The sequence below is a fragment of the Lemur catta genome, chromosome 2, assembly GCF_020740605.2.
Source record: "Lemur catta isolate mLemCat1 chromosome 2, mLemCat1.pri, whole genome shotgun sequence".
NCBI lineage: Eukaryota > Metazoa > Chordata > Mammalia > Primates > Lemuridae > Lemur > Lemur catta.
This window is the reverse complement of record NC_059129.1, coordinates 28856429-28873419: the sequence shown is the minus strand read 5'-3', so window position 1 is coordinate 28873419 and position 16991 is coordinate 28856429.

The window sequence follows — 16991 nt, the reverse complement described above, 5'->3', positions numbered from 1 at the left end:
AAGGCACCCTTCTTGTGGGTGGTCCCGAGCTGGTGCAGGGCTTGCAAGCTGGTTTCCTGGATGTGCCCCAAGAGGAGAGTGGCCAGACACATGTGGCATATCCGCACGATGGGACACTACTCAGCAACCAAAAGGGACCAGCTCCCAGTGCACCTGGCAACATGGAGAAACGCATCGTGCCGAGCGAAGAAGCCAGACTGGGAGGCTGCCTACTGTCCGAGTGCGTTTACGTGACACTCTGGAAATGCAAACCTAGCGAGAAGAGATCAGTGGGGGCTGGGGCTGGGGCAAGGGGAAGGGACAGAATACAAATGGGCTCAAGGCAACTTTGGGGGCAATGGGATCGTTCTATGTCTTCGTGGGTTGAATCAGTGGTCCCCAACCTCTTTGGCACCAGGGACCAGTTTCATGGAAGACAATTTTTCCACAGATTGGGGTGGGGGGGATAGTAGAGCTCTGTGGCCCAGTCCCTAACAGGCCACAGACTGGTACTAGTCCGCAGCCTGGGGATTGGGGGCCGCAGGGCTAGATGACACATGGGTGTGCCCTGGGCACATTCCTCGTACAGCCCCTATGATGTGGGCATCGGGCTGGACAGCCCTCGCAGCTCGACAGTATTTGTCACAGGATGCAGACTGAGCCCCTCCCGTGTGCAGCCCGGGGGTGGAGGTCAGGACCTAATGAGACCTCCTCAGACTGGTGCCCTGCAAGCTGTTCCCTGGCTGGTGGAGAGAAAGACAGAGGGACACACAGACACAGCTCCCTCCTACAGTGGCTCTGCAGTAGCCACAAAATGCACCTCGAGACCCCCCCAGGCCCCCACCAGCAAGCAGGCCTATCCTTGGCCAACCCGCTAGGAGAGCAGCAGCCCAGCAGGTCTCCCCCAGCCACGGGGCATGGGAGGGAAACGGCCCCAGGCCCCCAGCTCACCCGCCCTCCCCACCCACGCGCCTCACTCAGCATCCTCAAGCTGCCCAGGACCCCAAGCGGGGCCCTCACCTCTGGCCTCCCACCCTGTGCCCCCCCAGACCTGCACCCGGGGTGGGCCACACTCCCACGCTGTGGAACCCCCATGGTGCCACCCAGGGCCCAGGCAGGCCGGGGAGAGCCATCTCCACTTCACATTGGAGCCAGCTGCCGGGATGGGGGGGCGGGAACAGGTACCTCAGACCCCGCCCCTCACTTCCCGGGCACCCCCACTCCAGGGGCCACAGCACAGGCAATTAATGGCACCCACCGTACAGTACTCACCTCTTGCCCCCCCAGGGGGCAGCCCCTCAAGCCTGTGAGCACCCCAGAGGCGGGATCTCCCAGCCTGGAAAGGGACCACCAGAGACACCGTCTCCCAGAGCTCAGGCCTGCTTTGCAAATCCTACGAAAATCCTCATTTCGTGTCTAACAGGGTGTTTCCTGCAATTTCCCCCCTCTTCCCAGCATCTCTGTACAGACCACCTTGGCTGGAAGACCCTGAAGACCACAGCTTCCCAGACTGGGGGTCCCTGAGCACCCCAAGACCACCGCAACTATACCCTCCATGTCACCCAGGCTGTCAGGAGATCTGGACCCTCGGGCCACAGTCTGGAGAGAGCTGACCAGGGACATTACAAGGACCAGGCATCAGCTCCGCCTGACTCAAACTCGCTCCAGACCATCCGAGCCTCCCTTGAGCCCCGACCCCAGCTCCAGGGTCAGCCACCCTCGAGTCCCCCCTCAGCCCCCAGCAGCCTCACCACCCCAGAGGCAGCAGCCGTGGGGCTGCCAGGTAAAACGCAAGACCCCCAGCTCAGTCTGCACTGCAGACCGATGACGGGTAAGTTTCAGAAGTGCGTCCCAAACACCGCACTAGGTGCTGCCCGCCTCAAATCCACACTTAACCGGCTGGCCTTATTTTTCGTTTGCTAAATCCGGCAACCCAGAGCAGGTGGTCCTGAAGGAGGGAGACAGGTGGGCACACAAATAGCTCTGGGTCAGCCAGGCCGAGCTCAGGGCCAAGAGGAGGGGCGTTTGCGACGGGAGTTCTGCTCGCTGCCCGAGACACCCCCTCGGTCACCCCAAGCCCGTGCAGGGTAAGCAGAGCCTCACCCAGCTCACTCGGAAACCTAACTCAGCTCCAACTGCACAGGGCTCTGCAGCCCTTGCTGTCATCAACGGTGACCTAGAGCACTGAGTCTGAAATGACCGGATGTCCTCCCCCCACCCCCCACGCCCCGGGAGCAGTAGGGTCACAAATGGTCCCAGCCAGACACCCCTGAGCAGGAGGAGCCCAGAACCCACCCTGCTCGGCGTCCACTCCTGAAGCCACAAGCCTAAGAGCAAATCAGCCCAGAGAGGCGGGAAGGGGACGGAGGATACATTCTGCAGGAAGGGAGGTGGGGTTAGAGACGTCAAACTAGGGTGGGTAAAGGGGGCTTACTGCATGGTTCTCTGCCCCCTAAATCCCCTACGGGCCAACAGCCCCTCGGTCACACCTGGAGATACCTGGGCTTAGAACCTCCAAAATAGGCCAAGAAAGTAGTGGGTCCTGCCTCCCTTCCGGAGTGTGGGGCGTGGGCTGGCCCCTCCTGCCCCACCTGGAGCCCCCAACATCCACACCAGAAGCCCCTGTTACCCCCCCAGCAACAACCACCTGCCACATCCCACCGTCTTCAGGCCAGGTTGGTTTGTTTCCTCCAGAAAACCATCCGCCACCACTGCTCCACCTCTGCTGAGAATTCCTGCCGGGGACCCTCTGCCAGTCTCCCCAAGTCCCTGTCCCACAGGTCTCACACTCTCCCGGAAGCCCCTCAGTCAAACCTGGCCCCAGCCTGGGACCCAAGCCCTTGGGCCCAGGTCCCGCTCTGCTCCCTGGTGTTTGCGAATTAACCCCGCAGGCCTTGTTCCCTGGCTGCCCCCCGATGCCTCTGCAGGGCCCATGGAGCTGGGCACACACTCCTGGCTTGTCCCTAAGAACCCGGCCATGTCCCTGGCTGCCAGGCATGTCAGAGACAGATGCCCACACACAGAGCCAGGGAACTGAGAGAAAGGGAGGATGGCATTTGGGAGCAAAGCCCCAGGCTTAGGTTTGGGGAAAGACACAGTCTGGGGTCACAGGGAGAGAATGGGCCCCAGGAAGCTCAGGGCAAGACCCTGGAACTCCTACCAAGTGGGAACCTGCCCCAGAGATGAGAATTTGGGAACAACAGGAGAGAGTCTGCTCAGGAATTTGGGCCAAGGCTCACTAGCAGGATTTCATTCATTCATTCACTCAGACAAGTAGTCATTCAACAAGCATCTGGGAAGCAGGCCTCACCCCTCACCCCTGCCTGTCCCCAGCACAACTGGGGAGTCAGAGGTGAATATCTGAGTGAAATCAACGTTGAGACAGAGGAAGGACAGGATGTCCCGGGGACACAGAGGTAGCACCTTGGCCAGCCCTGGGAACAAGGAAGCCTCCAGCCTGAGGACACAACAGCTAAGCCAAGTGCTGAAGCCGGAGAGGAGAGAGGCAGATTCTACAACCCCCCCCAACCCTGGCAGGCAGGGCCATTGAAGGAAGCCCCCAAGCCACCTTTTGGGAAAGGTGGGGAGAACCTTCAAGGTAAGAGGAACAATGTACCTGGAGGCCAGGGGTGGGAGGAAGTCAGGCCATTCAGGAAAATGGCAAGATTACAGGATCCAGCGAGTGGGCCAAGGAAGCAGTGGGTGGGCAGATGGGAGAGACCAGACCCGGAATGAGAATGTTCTGGGAGCTGCGGTCTGTGGTTCCAAGGTCACGCTTAGGACATGAGTGTCCCAAGCCATCAACCTGAGTTCCTAAGCCAGGGTCTCCAACAACCAAGTCATTACCAAACCGTGGACACCCTGGTCTCTGGAGTCAGGGAAGCTGCAAGAACAGCCCCCTCCAAGACCCCCACATTACGTCTGCCTTTCAGACCGTTTCCAAGCACCAAGCACTGCCGACTACCACCTCGTCGGAAGGCTGGCCGGGCTCCTGGGAGGCTGCCTTAAATGAACAGATAAAAATTGCTTGTGATTAGCACATTGCAAATAAATGACCCTTCTCTGAGAGTTCTCTTAAGTAGGTTAAGCACGCCCTTTACGACGCTGTCTTCAAGACCCAGTTTTGCACCTCTCGGCCCTAAGTTCCCCCACATTTCAAGTGTGTGGGTGACTAGTGTCTGCACAGCACTGACCCTTCTTCGTTACCTCTGCCGGGGTCCTCTGGGACCCTCTGAGTCAGAACTGCCAATTTCTAGGTCATCCTCAGAGCAGGCTACAGAATGGGGTGTGGACTTGAGCCTGCCACAACACCCGAGCAAGTGGGGGGTTACGACATCCTGTCACTCCGGGGCCAGGCCTGACCCTTCGTCCGCAGGTGCCTGTTCAGAAGGGGTCAGAGTCTACCTCACACCCTCCTGGGCCCCAATAGGTGGTTTGTGATGGCCACCTGCCCCCCTCCATCCTCGTGCCCAGTCCCTCCCTGCCAGCAGCCACCAGCCTCCCACCACCTCCTGCTCCGAATAAATAATCGATGCCGGTGCCCTTTCCCTTTGGAATGACGCTGCTGAAATAAATGGGCTGCTCCGAGACACCTCCCAAGTCCCGAGGCCCCAGGCAAGTCCCCAGGCCAGTGCCAAGGAGTGAATAGTCCTGGCCACGGGGCAACCAAACACACAGAGGCAGAGGCAGATGATGGACACAGGGGACCAGGGTGGCTTGTGGCCACCCCTCCCTTGTACTCCCAGAAGAGAAGCCCCTGCAAATGCCCACTCCTCTAAAGGCTGTCAGGGCCTGCCCTCCACCCATGCCCCCCAGGCCCATCCTGGGACAGCCCACATCACTGTCCCCACTCTGTCCAAGAGCCAGCGCTCCCCCAACATGCCCTGCAGGTAGACTCCTACATGCCGAGCACCCTCACTTCAGCTGTGATGGGGACCCAGGAGCCTCCCACCACAAGTCTGGTCCTGGGCGGGAGGGTCACCAGGCCAGATGCCAGAGCTCCAGCCCTCTCCAGCACTGTCAGAAGGGCAGAACTCTCAGCTGCACGGGCCCCCCCGCCCTGGGCCCAGGCCAGGGCATGGTCCCCTGGCCCTGGCTGCAGGCCGGGCTCAAGGCCGTCATTGCCAGGGACTTAGGATGGGGGGTGGGCCCTCCTCCTCTCCTCTCTGCCCATCTGCAGGAACTCAGAGACCACCCACAGACCAGGCACCCCCAACTTGCTCCTCTGAACCCTTTGTCCCCCAGCCCCCACCCCAGGGTTCAGCTGCCACCACTCAGGCCAGCCCCCTCCCTGGGGACCCCAGCAGGAACCACTGTGCTGGGGCAGTGCTCTCGGGGTAGGACTCAGCCGGTGAGTGCGGGGCGCGGGCAAGGGGCCGGCCCAGCCCGGGAGGGCGGAGGTGGGGGGGCGGGGGCCGCGGCCCTCCCAGCCCCCTCTGCTCCCACACCGGCGCCCGCCGCCGCGGGCAGCACGACTGACCTCATTCGCCAACTGCAGCAGCCTGCGGGCGCCGGCCCGGGACGCCCCCCACCTCGGGAAGGGCCGGGGGTGACAGCTCCCGGCTCCCACCCCCTCCCGGCAGGTGGGGGCGGCCGTCCCTCCCCTCCCCCGGCCCGAATTATAATCCCAGTCACGTGCCTCCCCGTGCACCCAAAAGCCGGACTCAGATCCGGTAACACCTTGAGGGGGAGGGGCGGGGGCCCCCGGAGCGGGGGGGGTGGGGGGGAGAAGGGGAGCAGGGCCTCGGCGCCCGCCCCCCGCAAAAGTTTCTCCTACCTTGGAGGATCCCCAAGCGCTCCTGCCAGCGGCGCCCCGGCCCCGGCCCGCGGCCAGGACTCAGCCTCCTGCCGCTGCCTCCTTAATTAATCCGGGAGAATGGGGGAAGGAGAGGCGGGCGGCGAGGACGGCGGCGCGGCGGGGCGGGGAGGGAGCGGGGCGGGGGCGGGGGGGTCGGCCGGCCGGGGGGCTGGCGCGCGGCGGCCCCCACCCCCGGCGCGGGCTGCGGCGGAGGGCGGGGCGGCGCGGGGAGCGGAGCCGAGAGCGGGAGCGCGGGGAGGCTCTTTGTTCTGTAATCCCAGTAAGATTGCCAGCCATTCGCCCCGGCCCTAATCCCAGCCCCGCGCAACACCACCCTCCATTGGCTGCCATTTACATACGGGATTAGCCCGCCCCGCGCCCCGCGCCCCGGCCTGGGCACCGCGGGGGGGAGCGCGCCGCGCCCCCGGCCCCCCGGCCTGCGACAGGGGCGGCGGCGCCCTCGGCCTCCCCGGCGCCGGATTAGAGAGTCCTGGCGCGGCGGCTGCGGGAGAGCGGGGCGCGGGGCCGGGGGCGCAGGGTCAAGGTCACTCAGCGGGCGCGGGGAGGGGGTGCGGTGGGGCATTCCCAGGGGAGGGAGCGGAGGCCCTCCTGTCTGGCTCAGGTTCGTTCCCGGGGCTTGGCCCAGGTGCCTCTCAGCCTTTGTCCCCGGGGACGTGCGGGAAGGCAGTGACAAGCCCAAGGTCGCAGCAGATCCAGTTGGACTCCGGGGCCCATCTTGCCCGCCCAGCCTGCCCTTCTGGTCCCTCGACCCAGGCTTTTACCCCTGGCCCCCCCACACCGTACCGCGGGCTGCCCTACTGAATCAGGGAGCACACTTCCCATCCTCCCCAATGCCATAAATCCTAATTCAGCACAAGGAACACAGTCATTCGCCACGTGGTGCCCTGTACTAGGCTGGGCTGCCCGGAGGGACACACCCGAGGCAGGCCCCAACCCCAGGGAGCTCCAGGCTCAGGAGAGCCAAAGGTAGACTGAGAGTCCACGAGGTCCTAGCAAAGCCCACAAGGTCTCCCCGTGGCCTCCTGCGGGCCCTGCTGGCCAGCCACACACCAGGCGCTGGGTGAGGGTTAACCTTGGCTGACCAGGGCTCCCCCTGCCCCAGGCCTGTCCCCAGCGTCCAGCCTGAGGCAGAGCCCAGAGGGGCCCTGCTGCCCACAGCGGGTGCTGGCAGAGCAGCAGGGGTGGGAATGAGGCCCTCCTTTCTCTGCTGCCCCCTTGTCCTACCAGGGCCTGGGGACACTTTGAGGCACCCTCCTGTGCGGCCCCCTCAGACCCTCTTCCCCAGTGCCGTGTGCTGGCCCTGGCTCAGCAGCATGGCTAAGACAGAAAGCCACCTGACCATGTGGCTTCAAATCCCGGCTCTTCCTCTTACCACTGGTGTGAACTTGGGCACCCCTCTCTAGAGTCTACACTTCTCCCGTCCTGCAGCCCCTCTGTCCACCACAGTGTGGCCCCGTGGTGGACAGCACTGGTGATGGCCCCCACTTGTTTAACATCTGGGTGCTGGGCATGTTGCATTTAGGGTCTCTAAAGCCCTTCTCCTGCCCGCTGAGCTACCGTGTCCCCCATTACATCTGCACCAGCCCAGAAGGAGTCAGGGTAAGGTGTGGCCTCGGTGGGCCCAGCTGGGGGAAGCTCATCCGGCTGAGCTGCTGGTTTCTGGGCAGAAGGCTTCCCCCTCCCCAAGTCCTGGACCCCAGGGCCTGGAGGAACCTTGGTACTGCCCTCTGCAGGCAGAATGCAGAACAGCCTGTGGCGGGCCCAGGGTGGGTGTGGCCTGCCTCCCTGACACCCAAACAGCCAGCCTCACCCCAGCAGAGACCAGGGGACAGTGTGGTACAACACTAGCGTGTCCAGGCCACACTCAGCCACGTGCGATCTAGGTATGACGCCTGGCTCCACATGTGCTGTGTGTTGTAGGCCAAGTCAACTGGCCACTCTGGGCCTCAGCTTCCTCATCTGTAAAATGGAGCTAAGACAATTCTTTCTTCATAAGGTTGCTGTAAGGCTTCGGTGACACATGATAGAGGGAAAATGTTTAGTGTGGTGCCTGGCACATAGTAGATTCTCGATAAAGGACAGTTCTCAATTGTTTTATTTGTTGGTTTCATCTAGTGACTAAGTCAGACTCGGAGTTTGTGGCTGAACTGCTCTTCCTGAGGAGGTGGGGAGTCTAAGGACAAGGTCATGAACATTCACATTTTTGTCATGTTTAATTCCTTCTGAGAAGGGCAACCACGCTACTCCCCACCTGTCTCGTCTAATGTTTCTATTTTCTGTAGAGATGGGGTCTTGCTCTTGCTCAGGCTGGTCTCGACCTCCTGACCTCCAGCGACCTTCCTGCCTCGGCCTCTGAAAGTGCTGGGATTACAGGCGTGACACCGTGCCCGGCCCCAGCAGCCTCACCTTACAGGTGCTGCAGTTGCAGTGCCCCGAGGGCAGGCAGGTCCACAGCAACCCAGGAGTGAGTGGAAGCAGGTCAGACCTCGGGATCCGGGTCCTCTTCCTGCCACTCCTTTCTGCCATCTCCTTGGCTTTCCTTATATTTTCAGGGCTATTATTTTGTCTGATAATTGCTATTCATCCTTTAAAAATGAGGCTTGAATGTCTTCTGGAATCAACTACTCCTCTTTCCCTCCAGAGGAACGGAGCTCTTATCCCATCGTGGAAGCCAAAGGGAAAGTAAGGTCCGAGGGGTGGGAATGTGTTTCCAAGGCAGGTGCAGGATCCGTAAAACAGCATCCGACAAGGGTGCGTGCCGTCTGTAGCCTAGATGTTACTGATACCTGTTATGCCTAACAGCGGGTGCTCAGGTGGCATAGGGACCAGGCCAGGGCTAGGGGGAAGGTGACAGGCTTGCTGGCCCCCCTGTGTCTGTGACCCAAACCTCCAACCCCAGCAAGGGCTGTCTCCCCAGCTGTTGGCGCTCATCACCGACCTGGGCCCTGTCCTCCCAGTTCTTGGTACCCAGGGCTCCTCCAGGCTGCTAAAAACAGAAATCCCCTCCCTCACTGGGGTATCTGATCCCCAGAGCAACTTCTTAGAGTCCTCCAAGGCTTCCAGAACCCCCCAAATAACACTCTAGTGCTGAGATTTCAGGTACCCTGGCAAGCTGGGGTGGGGACACTTGGAAGCGGGGAGGACCACGTTAGGACGTGGGCAGTTCTGAAGCCTCACCCTCCCAGGTCCCGGGGTTCAGCCCCTTTCGTGGTCTAGCTCAGCACTGTCCCACAGAAATAAACAAATGCATGCCACATTGGACACTTAAAATTTCCTAGTAGCTGCACTAAAAAAGTCAAAAGAAACGGGTGAAATTAATTTTAATAAGACATTTTATTTAGCCCAAGATATCCAAAATGTTGTCATTTCAACATGAAATAATATTTAAAAATTGAGCTCTTTTACATTCTTTTTCTTATGCTGTCTTTGAAAACCAGGGTCTCGTGCACACTTAACGGCACCTCTTGGTTTGGACCAGACAGACTTCACGTGCTCAACAGCCACACCGCGGGCCTCGCAGGTCTAAGGGGATCCTTTTCTGACCCTTTCTTAAGCCACAAAACCCCCTTTCCAATAAATTCTCACACACAAGCTCAAGTTGCGCATGAGATAAGTGTGGGGCTGCTCTGGGTAGAAGTGGGCTTGGGGTCACTCGCAGGTCCCTTTGTCCTCTGGTTCCTCTGAGAGGCCCCTGGAGAGCCCCCCACCCCTCACCTCACTCGCCCTCATCTCCTACTCTGCACAGCAACCACTGGAAATGCGAATGGTGACAACAGCTAGCATTTACTGAATGCTTCTGATTTATCGGTGCTAAACGTCTTACGTGTATCATCTCCGTTAATCCCCAAGGAGGGAGGTGAGAGTGTCCATCGTGCCCATTCGGAGGGATGAAGGGACTCAGAAAAGTGCCTGAGCCGGGAGGAGCTGGGACAAGTGGGGAACGTTGCTGCCCTCCCATCCTCCACATGAGGGGCCCCTGCTTGCAGAATCCTGGCACTCAGCCCCCAGCCCCCCAAGCCCCCCAGCCCAGGGGGAACCAGCAGGCTTGGTTTTCCAGCAAATCCCAGGCAGCTGCTCTGCTAAGCGAGTTCAGGGATAAATCAGTGAGCGTTTAGAACAACTTCAGGGCCAGAACAGGAAACATGGAGGAGAAAGTGCTTCAAAGCGACTTCCCCAACACTGTGGGAAAAAACCAAGGTCCCTCGGAAAGCTCTGGGGGGAGGTTCCGCTCTGTGTGTCTCAGTCTCTTCGCACTGCCTGGGGTGGACGGGGTCCCAGTCCCAACCAGCTCCTCAGGCAGAGGAAGGGTGCCGGGGAGAAGGGATGCCAGCCGCCAGGCACCCGCTCCCTGCAGAGCCTGGCACAGCAAGAAGAGCATCGGTCTGGGCCTGAAATGCAGCTGCATCATCTGGGGACATGTCTATTCTCTGAGCTTCGGCTTCCTTTCCTGCAGAGGGGCTTCCTAATGCAGCCCAAGGCCTGTGGTGAGCCCACTGCAGCCCAGGGCTTGGCACAGAGCAGGGACCAGGCGTGGCCAGTGGACCAGCCAGGATGGGGGGTCAGGTGGGAGCACCTTCCATCTCGGCTCAGCCACTGACTTCAGGGGACCTGGGCCTCGGTTTCCTCATTTTGTGTGCTTGTTAAAGCACAGGGCCAGCCGCTTCCAGGAGACGTGTTGGCTCAGACGCTGGGAGTCAGGGGAGAGGCCGAGGATTCTCCATTTTAGAACACGGTCCCCAAATTTTTCCAATGCCCGTTCAAGTTTGGGGCTCACCAGCCTTCATGTTCTCAGAGGACCATTCAAGCTCTGGCATCCGTGGTTTAACCACACTCTGCGACGCAGCACCAGCCCGCAGCCATGGCTAGTGGGGCCACGTCCCCCGTGCCACCAGGCTCCCAGTGCCAGCTCCTCTGTCGCAGCTGCCAATGCCCAGACCAGCAGCCAGGCCTGGCATCTGGCTGGGCTAGACCAGCCCTGAGACACGATTCCACTGAGGTGCCCTTTCTGGGCCAGGCGTCACACAGAACCAGTCCCTGCCCCTGGGAGCAGTTGGGGTGTGTGCAGTGATGACGGGGCCCTGGGCGCGGGAGCCAGAGAGGGCACGCTACTCAGCCTGCGGAGGCAGTGACCCATTGGGCCAGGAGTTTCAGCACCTGCTAAAATATTTCTCTCCTGCCCCAGGATTTTCTGGAAACCCAGGACCCTGCTGCACCCCTTCAGCCCCAGGAAGAAGCATCACCGGGGGTCTCCCTTTCTGCCCACCAGCCTTCTGTACCACTCCCCCTCCGCAAGGAGGGATCTGGCCCAGGCCTTGGACCCAAATCTTTACTTTGCATTAGCAGGTGGGCGCGTCCCTCCGCCGGGGCGCTCTGCCAAGTCAGCCCCTCCCTCACCAGAGCTCAGGCTTCCTGACTGCCAGCCAGGCCACCCCACCAAGGCTCTTTGAGCCCCTCAGCTCCTCTGAGCGCTGGACCCAGTGGAAATCTTGCATGGCTTGGGTGATTATTGGATCTGACCCACCCATTAAATTCTAAGCCCCATGTGAGGGCAGAAGGGGGTCGTCCCAGTACCTGGCACCGAGTGTGGCACACGGTAGGGCTCTGCAAACATTTGCTGCATGAATGAATGAATGCAAACGGGCCTCATTGGCCAGCGTGACTTGTTGGTCCTATTTTTCTTTCTGTTTCTCTCCATCTGTTGGTTACTTGTCCTTTTATGTAGCTGTCACCAGCAAAATGGGGGGAGGGTCTGTCCCTAGTCCTTGTCTCTACAAGGCCTCCGTCTCTTCTTCTCTTTGCTGCTCTCTGGGTGCAAGCCTGGCTGCCCAGCTCTCTCTCCCTGGGTCTCTCGTCTTTGTCTGTCCCAGGCAGCTGTCCTTCCTCTGTCCCTATCTCTGATCCTTTATCTCTCCCAGCTATCTGGGATCTGTCATCTCTCTCTGTCTCTCTCGCTCGGGGTGTCTCTGAGCCTCTGTATTTCTCTCTCTGTCTCAGTCAGTTCTCCCATTTCCGTCTCTCTATCTCTGGGGGTCTCCGTGCTCTGTCTCTGTGCTCTGTCTCTGTGATCTCTGCTTCTCGGCGTCTCTGCCCCCCTGCTGCCTGTGCCACTCTCTCCTCCGAGTCTCCTCCGCTGGAATCTTTAAAGAACAGAGAGAGGCATGTAATTGAGCTGGGGCCGTCGCCATGGTTGCAGCTGTGGAGTAACTGAAAGATCAATTTGGAACGACCGTCTCCGTAATAATTGCACCTTAATAGTTTGTGCGAGGCGGAGTGGGGCTCCGTGTAAGGTGGTCAGGACAGCCCCGGGACCCTGGCGGGAAGAACCCACCTGGAGTCACCAATGTCCCCGCAGGCCTTAGGAGGGGACAAGGCCAGAGACAGGAGGGGGCGGCAGGGGCTGAGGGGAAGGTAGGCCGGGCTCCCCTCCCCCCTCCCAGAGGTGTCCCTGCCTCCTGCTCTACCCGCTGCGCCTTGCTCCTGTGTCTAATTTATGCTTATGATCAGAATTATCAGCAATAATGATAACATGATTATAATTGCCGAGCTGCCTGGCTCAATTGCAGCGCTGTTGGTAAATATTATGATAGAGAGTAGCGTGAGGTCACTGCCTCCCAGCGCTGCAGGGAAGGGGTGGGTGCTGCCCCAGATCCGTGGCCCCTCCCCCGCTCCCAGCCAGGCCCCCCAGCCCTCCACCCCAGCTCCAGAGAACCTGCTGCTGGACTGCTGGCTCCTCCCTCTGAACGCCGATCCACCCTCCCGTGTCTAACCTGAGATGTCCCTGCTTCGGGCCCAGCACTCAGCAGCCTGCTCAGGGTGGGGCCGTGCTTTCTGTCACCCCCCCAACAGGGGGCACCCCCAGCTGGGTTTGACTGCAAGCTGCGGGCATCCTGAGGGGTCTTGGCAGGGGGCTTTGGGAGGGGCAGGACACTGCCCCAAGCATAGCTGCTGGGGGACAAGGGACACCTCTGGCATCCAGAGGCCCCCCTTTCTACCCAGAAGGGAGGGTGGAGGCCCAGAGCAGGAGCAGGCATTCAAATGGCCCCTTTAAGAGAGGCACACCAGGATCACTGGGGACAGGAACAGGAAGAGCCCACTTGAGCCACCAGGGCCCCACCCGGCCTGGGCCCTTGGCAGCCTGGAGTCACCTTCCGTCTGTGCTAATCTTCAGAAAAGACTGCTGGGCTCTGAGCTCTGGCAGGAAGAGCGGCGATGCCCAGGCAGAGGCGAGGCAGCCATGGGGACGGGCCCAGCGCCCCATGGGGCCGCTCCGGGAGTGGCAAACGGAAGGAACCACAACGACCCCGAGCAGAGGCTCGATGACCCCATCTCATAGCTGGGGACACTGAGGCTCAGAGGCACCTGCCCAAACTCACAGAGCAGCACGTGGCAGGGCAGGGATCTGTCCAGGGCCTGTCTGCCTCTGCAGCGTGGCGACTTGGCGCATTCCTGGGACAGGATGGAGCCCACGAGGCCCCCAGTCCCCGCTGTGCTGCATTATTCATTAGCCTGATGTTCCCCCAGGGGTAAACATTCAGAAGGAGCGTTTCAAATCCACTTTCCTGCTCTGAAAATAAATAAATGAGCAGAGAATGCAGGCACACTTCAAGGCGGTGGGGTCGAGACACCCTCAGAGCCCTGGGAAAGCTCACAGATGGCCCGTCCAGTCCCCTCCACCAGGGCGCTGAGACCCACGAGCTTGGGGCAGGCTGGCCTGCCCTGCCTGCGCTCCCTGCCTTGGTCAGCGGTAGCCCACCCCCCAACCTCCCGGGTGACCCTGGCCCCGGGGACATGGCACAACCTGGGGACCCTCCAGGAACTAGGAAGCTGGTGGAGCCCAGAGGAGCCACCTCAGCACCTTGAAGGGCTGGACATACATTTAAAAATGTTTTGTTTTATTTATTTATTTATATCTTTATTTTGAGACAGGGGTCTCACTATGTTGCCCAGGCTACAGTTGAACTCCTGGGCTTAAGCGATCCTCCCGCCCACCTCCCGGGTAGCTGGGACAGCAGGTGCAGCCACCATGCCCAGCCAGCTTTACAAAATTTTAAAAAGAGGAACAACACTCCCGTCCCCACGACCTGGAAGGTGTCCCTGCAGCCTCCCCTCCCCTTGAGCTGCTGCGTCTGGCCACACACAGGACCCCCGAGCACGGGCATAGCAGGTAAGAGACGGGTTCACTTGGAAAGGAAAAAGGAAGCTTTCTGTCAGGGGTCTTGGGAGTGCCCACGTGGTCCTGAGACCCTGCAAGCCCTGCCCCGAGGGTGCATCCGAGATGGAAATGTTAATTTACTTGAACCCACACTGAAGTTGATTTAAAAGGCTGCTGCTCTGGATCAAGGTCACAGACAATGGCCTTGGTGCCAACAGCAAGAGGACACTTTGAGACCGGCCCATTTGGAAGTTTAGGAGAGGGGGGGATGTGGTCAGGGAAGGGTGACAGCCGGGAGCTGCACCTGCGGGGCTGGGCTGCTTAGAAAAGGGCAGGGGGGGCAACCCAGGTGGAAGGTGAAGTAAACTCATCCCCTCAGGCCCCTGAGGGGCAGACCTGTGTTCTTGTTCCCCAGGCAACGGAGGGGGAGTACACCGACAAAAGGAGCCAGGGTCCCGCCCTCCCAGTCTCCTCTCCACGTCCCTGTAACCACAGGTGGATGTCAGCCCCCCCCTGCCTTGTGGCACAAACTGCCCAATCACCAAGGCCAGGACCCTCTGAGATCTTAGAAGGGAAGTGTCCAGGTGACAGAATGGGACAGTTCACTCCACTCCACAGCCTCCGCAGGGAGTCAAGGGTCACTGTGCAACTTCAGGCAAGTCCCTTTCCCTCTCTGAGCCTCAGTTTTTTCTTTTGTCAAATGAGAGGAGTTATCGAACATTCTAATGAATTTTTCTCAGCTTCATCCTAAATGGTGTCTAAAAGGGGCCGGGCCATCTAAGCTGAAACCAAAGGCAACCAAGACATAAAGAGATTGTTTAGGCCAGTGGTTAGTGGTGCAAATCTCAGCTCTGCCCCTTGCTAGCTGGTGTCTTTGGGCAAATAATCTCACCTCTCTGTGCATAAGTGTCCTTCCCTTCCTTCTTTTCTTCCTTCCTTCCTTCATTCCTTCCTTTCTTTCTTTCTTTCTTTTCTTTTTTTTTTTTTTTTTTTTTTTGAGACAAGGTCTCCCCCTGTTGCCCGGGCTACAGTGCAGTGGCGTCATCATAGCTCACAGCAACCTCAGACTCCTGGGCTCAAGCGATCCTCCTGCCTCAGCCTCCCGAGTAGCTGGGACTACAGGTGTGCGCCACCACACCCGGCTAGTTTTTCTAGTTTTAGTAGAGATGGGGTCTCGCTCTTGCTCAGGCTATAAGTGTCCTTACGGATCACATGGGTTTGAGGAGATTGCCCGCTCCAGGGAGTTTGCTGTGGGAATTGAGTTACCGGTGCCAACAGGTTGGAACCGTGCAGGGCACAAAAAAGGCTCCAGGGCATTAGCTGTAAGGGCCCCACACACACCATGGAGCCCCAGCCCCAGCCCCCTGCAGCCTAAGGCGCCCTGGGGGAAGGCAGGCCAGGAACCTGGGAGGACAGACATACCAGATGTCTAGACTCAGCCTTGGGGCCTCAGGGGTTGGGTAGGCTGTGTCACAGGGACAAGCTGGAGACTCAAGTCCAGGCCACATTCAGCTCACCAGGGCTCAGGGGCCCCGGGGCTGCGTCCACAGGTCAGCTCATCTGCTCAGAGCACAGCCACTCTCTAATTTAGTCAGATGTTTGCTCTGGCCTCAGCCCCTGCCCGCTGGGACCCCCTTAGGGTGCTCCTCAACGCCTCTGGACATCGGCGCTCCCACTTAGGATCCCTGCAAGCAACATCCAGCTCTGAGAAGCAGTCTGTCCAGGTCCACCCCATCCGAAGCCCTGCTGGACCTGGAGCTTCCTGTCACCTGTGACAGCCTCTTGCTCCCTTCCAGCTGGCTGTCCCCACGAGGGGGTTCCGGTCCGTCTGGTTCTCTGCTCTATGTTTTGCACCCAGAACACTGCCTGAGGGAGCACAATAGCTTTCTGTTGATTGAAAGAGGGGTGGTTGGGCCTACATGGGGCTTTGCTGTGGTTTGAATGGTGGTGTTCCCCCTGAAATTCATGCTAAAACTTTATCCCCGTTATAGTGGTATTAAGAGGTGGGGCCTTTATGGGAAGAGATGAAATGGTAAAGGCTCTGCCTTTACGAACGGACTAGTTGTGCTCTGTGCAAGGCTGGAGGGAACTAGCTTAGGCTCTTCGCTTGCCCTTCCATCCCTTTCCCCACGTGGGGACACAACGTTCAAGGCACCATCTTGGAAGCAGAGACGTGGGCCCTCCCCAGACACCAAACCTGCTGGCCCCTCAGTCTTAGACTTCCCAGCCTCCACAGCTGCCAGAAATAAATTTCTATTATTTATAGATTACCTCGTCTTGGGTATTTTGTTACAGCAGCACAAGCAGACTGAAACAGACATCGATACCAGGAGTGGTGTGTCATTATAACAAACGTCTAAAAATGTGGAAGCTGCGTTGGAACTGGGTGATGCGAAGAGGCTGGACTGGGTAGGGCTGTCCCGCGGGGGTGCCCAGGAGAAGGACAGAGCAGTAGAGAGCCACCTACGTGGTCATGGTGAGAATGGTGGTAGAAATCTGGGTGGAGAAGGCCATTGTGATGAATTCTTGGACAGAAATGAGGAATATCTCCTTGGAAACTAGATAAAAGGCCATCCTTGTTGCAAAGTAGTGAGGAACTCAGTCGCATTGTATCCACTCCACTTTGTGGAAGGCAGAATTCAAGACTGCAAACTAGGCTATTTGGTGGGAAAAAAAATCTCTAAGCAAAGTGTTCGAGGTGTTCTATGGTTTCTCTTAACTGCTGAGAGTAAAATGCAAGAAGAAAGAAATGAAATTAAAGATGGAATTTATAATCAAAAAGGGAAGCAGGACTTAAAGATTTGGAAAATTCTCAGCCTGGCCAGGTTGTAAAAGTGTGTTTGGGAGAAAACGCCAAGGGTAATAAGGATGCTAGTATGGACAGAAAGCAGCCAGATGCTATCTGATGGAAGGATGACACCAAAGGCACTCCAGCCCCCCTCCAACCATGGAAGCTGCAGTTTGGGTGGCACCTCGCAAAGCAATGGGGGTGGGGGCCCCAGAGCCTTGGTGGCCCAACCCCCTCCCCAAGGTGTCTGGAAG